This window comes from Micromys minutus (genome assembly GCF_963924665.1).
Source record: "Micromys minutus genome assembly, chromosome: 25".
Lineage (NCBI taxonomy): Eukaryota > Metazoa > Chordata > Mammalia > Rodentia > Muridae > Micromys > Micromys minutus.
Window position 1 is genome coordinate 42,192,201 of NC_137960.1, and position 5,316 is coordinate 42,197,516.

At 38.6% G+C, this 5,316-nt stretch overlaps 1 pseudogene across 1 annotated transcript; it reads left to right on the top strand.

Moving 5' to 3' along the window:
• Nucleotides 1-1,343: 1,343 nt before the first annotated feature.
• On the top strand, nt 1,344-2,235 carry LOC308437080 (tubulin polyglutamylase complex subunit 2-like; annotated as a pseudogene). Its single transcript has one exon. The product of its transcript is annotated as a tubulin polyglutamylase complex subunit 2-like (transcript).
• Nucleotides 2,236-5,316: the final 3,081 nt, after the last annotated feature.

The following is a 5,316-nucleotide window of genomic DNA, read 5'->3' on the forward strand; positions in this document are numbered from 1 at the left end:
ATTTCCTCCCCAATAAAGCTTATAATACATCCCCTATGGGGTAACTGTCTACCCCTAAGACAAGTTTACTATATTCTTTCATGAATGTTGATCATAATATTAAAACTGTCTTCCAGCACAATATTTGGTTATTCTTATTCTACTAGAAACACAATCTTGAAACATTTACCTTTAAGTGACTCAGATCTCTTTGTCTATTTTCCCTTCCTCTTATAACATCAATAAGAGTTTTACAAAGTCAAACACTGATTTATGTGCTGGTCTGGACTATTCTGATATGCCAGAGTTTCTCCTATGTCACAAGGGTGTTCAGCAAACCATGAATGTGTCACACCAGTTGCTAGAGTTTCCATTACTTCATAAAGCATATGTCTCATGATGGGCTCTACAAAACCACAAAGATGCCAGGTTACAGGCTCCCATGCTAAATCAGCATCACTTTGAATCTTTCCGTGAATGTAGGTTTTTCTGGTCCAGTGAATAGTCCTCTCTGGTTATCTCTCTCATGACCAACTCTCTGAGTAATGAGTGCTCTTCTATTGTCTGTTATGGCCTCATACTAGTTGTTTTTTTTTTCTCCTAATGTTTTAAAATTTATTTTGCTTATGTCCTAATTTACTTATGCCTCCCACTTGTAAACATAATCTTGAATTGAGTTTTGTGACTTGTATACTTTAGTCTCATTGGTTTTTGTTTGTTTATTTTGTTTTTCAAAGGTTTTTTGAAGGTTATGTTAACTTACTTCTTTTTCTTCTCTCTCTCTTCATATATATATATATACATATATATATATATTTTATATATTTATAAATATATATATATGTGTACATATATATGATATTTAAAGTTACTCTTTGTTGAATAGTTTTATAGATCTTCTATCTTTTTAAAATTTTTCTATGGATAGAAAAGCTCCCTTCAAATCTGTTTCTAATAATCAGCATGTATTACTGCTCATTTACTGATTACTTTTATTTGGCTATCTGATCTAAGTTGTAGCCCAAGTTGGCCTTGAACTCAAAATTCTCCTGCTTCAACCTCTTAAGTGTTGAGACTACAGGACTGTGGCCTCACATGAAGTTAGTATTTCTTTATGTTTAAAGACGTTTTACCGATTGCTCAAAGTTTTTTTTTTTTTTTTTTTTTTTTTTTTGCTAGAACTTTACTGATTTCTTGGTTTTTTGTTTTGATTGCTTGTATAGTTTCATTTTTTATTTATGTACTGAATGTTTTCTTGTGTGGTAAGATAGTCATGCCATTTATAATATTATATTCAATATTTAATGTGAAAATAAGCAACTGGGGCCGCTGCCGCCACCGCGCACGGAGTGAGGACGCGTGCCATGGAGGAGACACCGCCCCCCCACTGCAAGCTGGCAGCAAGCCTCACCTTGAGAAGTTGACCCTGGTGTAACTCGCATCCTAGAGTCTTCCCCAGGTGTGACAGAGGTGAGCATAATAGAAAAGCTGCCTGCTGAACGTCATATGATTTCTTCATGGGAACAGAAAAAAAATTGTGTGATGCCTGAGGATGTAAGAAACTTCTACTTGATGACAAATGGTTTCCACATGACCTGGAGCATGAAGCTAGATGATAACACTATTCCACTGCCGAGCATGGTGATTAACGGCATTTCAAAACTGACTCAGCTCATCCAGTCTTCCGTGTACTCACTTCCTAATGCACCAACTCTGGCTGACCTAGAGGATGATCCTCAAGAAGGCAGTGAAGACCACCAGCTAGAGAAACCTCACTTTGACTGTCAGAGTGCAATATTTGAGCCGGATTCATGCAATGGGAATGGGAAAGTTAGCCTTGTCTACAAAAATGGGAAACCTTGATTAGCTCATGACACTGAGATATGGTTCCTGGACAGAGCATTATACTGGCATTTTCTTAAAGGTACCTTTTCTGCTTATTACCGCCTGCTCATCACCCACCTGGGCCTGCCCCAGTGGCAGTATGCCTTTACCAACTATGGCATTAGCCCACAGGCCAAGCAGTGGTTCAGTATGTACAAACCCATCATCTACAACACAAGCCTGCTCACCGAGGAGACCCACACCTTTGTGAATAAGCTGGACCCCAGCAAAGTGTTCAAGACCAAGAACAAGATTTTAATCCCCAAAAAGAAAGGGCTTGTGCAGCCTGCCAGTGGCCAGAAAGGGCCCGGGCCCTTAGGTTCTCCTACCTCTAAGCTTTCCACAGGCTCTGGAAACCCTGTCCAAAAATAAGCATTCCATCACCTCACATCAGTAATATCCAGGCACAGATGACCCAGTGGCGGCCCCACCCTCAAACAGATGTCGCATTCTCCTGAATGACCGAAGCCTCAGGCCTTTGCTCTCACTGTCTTTAGCCAGGAGTTGGGATGATCACACTGAATTCTCAGTAGTCCCTTACTCTGTAGGTTGTGCCAACCTCATCTCCAAAACCAATGAAGACTTTGAGATGTTTCTAGAGCTTTCTATGTCTGTACCCAATCCTTAACTTCTTAGCAATAATTAGAGAGATCACCCTCCCAAATAAACCCATGGTTTGACTCAATGAAGCATTGACAACGACTGGTTATGTGACCATCTCGGTTATGAAATATTTCGTACCTTCGGTTGCATTAGCCACACATCAGGAATGTACCTGATGGTAGGTTCCATATTAGACAGCATTGCACATGAACACTTTCAGACTGTTCTTCAAATAACAGTGATGCCTTAGCTTCATGGGCTTTATGTGTTGACAACATACTTTCTAAGAAAGTCTTGTGTTCTTTCCAGCCTATACCACACATCTTACTTGAGCCATTTCTTTTAATTTGCTATAAAATATCATGTCCCTGATTAGTTTATACATCTGCCAAAATCATCTTTAAAAGAGATTGACCCTTGCTATATTTTATCTTAATTCCAGGGGCATCATTTGCAGATAAAGGCAGTCTGTTAAGAATTTCCAGCTGTTCTGCTTATTTACGGTTGGGAAATGTCTCTCCCAATTGCTTAAATCTAAGTAGTAGCCTCCTGAGGTCAGTGTGGGGTCCCAAGAGGCCTCCATAAGTAAGGGTCTTATTCATAAGGGATTTCCCATGGAAGTTTGATGGCATTAGACACTGAGCCATCTGACAGGTTTATCATGTGTCATACATTAGGCATATAGCAGAATTTCTGTAAAGAAAGATGTTACTCTGATTTTCAGTTAAGAGTATCCGTTCGTGGCAATGGGCAGAACTTCTTGATGGCTATCACTTGTAATGATATTCCAGAGGTAGAGTGAAGGGTTTTGAGGAGGGACAGACTGCACCTCCCTTTCCAATTGGCCAACCTACTCTTTACTTTCTTACCATGGTGGTTGTCTGGGCTTTCCTTTCCTAGTATGGGATGGGAACAAAAAGTCCCTGTTGTTTTCTAACTTCTCCAACACTATGAATGTTTAGTGAAGGTTTTTAATTCTTGTTTGGGGGCTTGAAGGATGGCTCAGCGGTTAGGAGCATGGACTACTTCTGCAGAGGACCCAAGTTCATGTTGCAGCACCCATGTGAAGCAGCTCATGGCACCTTGAACTCCAACTCCAGGAGGCTCAACGTGCTCTCCACAGGCACCTATGCACACACATATAGAAGAAAATAAAATATTTGAAAAAGTGAAAAGAAAAGAAAATAAACAAGTGTGTATGATAAATATTGAGCAGAAGCTTTTTATGTGCTAATAGAGTTTTTTTTTTTTTTTTTTTTTTTAATAAAGCAGAATTTGCTTAGGATGAGTTTTCGGGCAGCTAAATTCTACACTGCAGTGATCCTCACTATTCAGAATGAAAAGAATTTGCGCTAGTGTATTAGTCAGAGTTCTCTAGAAAATCAGTACTGACAAGAAGAATTCATATATATATGGTTTATTAAGGTGGTTTACAGGCTGTGGTCCAGCTAGTCTTAAAACAGCTGCCTCCTTTCATAATGTCCAGAAATCCAATAGTTGTTCAGTCCATGAGGCTGGGTGTCTTCAGTATCCATCAGAATGCTGAACATGTAGGCTCAATTACGAATGAAGGAATGAACTTGCAAGTTGGAGTAGGGAAAAAAAAAAACCACAGATAACCCCAAGATGATGATGATGATCATGATGATTGGATTAAAGAACCAAAAGTTAGGAATGGTGTTTGACTCAGTGAATTAGATCCTCATCTAAAGTAAAAGAATCAATAGTATATATAGAAAAATGGCCATTCTTGTACACAGGAAAATAATTGAAAAGTAAAGCATGCAAATGCTCTTCTAGGATCATGAAAGATCCTGGATGGGGCCATGATGTTTAATTTGTATGTCAGACAGAAGCCAAATCCTAGAGCCTTTCTTACATATTTTTTCATTACATGACTTGAAAAAAATGGTTTGTTTTGGCTAATAGTTCAAGATGTGCAATCAGTTATGGCCTGGGAGCTTTGGCAGGTGGAGCTGGTTACAGTTTAGGGAGTCAGGAAACAAGGACACACTGTTGCTGATGGCAAGCTACTTTCTCCTGTCCATCTAATTCGGAACCAATTTCCATCAAAGATGCCTTCCACTTGGGGCCAGGGGGTATTGCTACTTCAAATCAAATGAAGATAATAAACATAATCTCTCAGAGGCATGTCTGCAGGCTTGTCTCCTAGGGAACTTTAGATTCTGTCAAACTGATAATGACTATCAATCATCACAAAAGTCTATCAACATTTTCAGGTATAACACCAAAGAAAAATCCACAAAAAATTGAAAGTTTTATGTGCTGTGAAACAGAAATCAAGAAAAGGGAAAGGCATGCTGTAAGTTTGAAGAATAATTTCAAAAGGCATCTGAAAAAAATGGTATTCAGTACTTAGAAAGGATTCACAACTCAACAGTAAAAACACATCCTAACTTTGGCAGTTTGCAATGCATTATGGGCTGGTATCCCTCTGCCTCTCTGATGTACAACACCATCAAATAAGGCTACAAAACTGTTTGAAGTGACAGAGAGGCCATGCATGAACTAAAATACTACCACACACTGAAAGGTACTATTTGCGACTGTTTCATCCTTACCATTTGATTTGCAACACTGACATATGCAAAAATGTGTTTTTCTTAAGGAAAAGTCAGTGAAATATTATTTGTGCTATGGTAGCTGAAACCTTAAATATGTAGTTCAATTGTTTCAATTTAGCTGTTTGTGTCGATCTGTAACTTATATAGAAAAGCAACTTTACTAATAAAATGATTGGAAAGATAAGCAGCTTGACATTCACAAATGTTCACTTTTTTACATTGTTGTTTAACTTAGAGTAATAGTCATGAAACTGACTTTAACTGC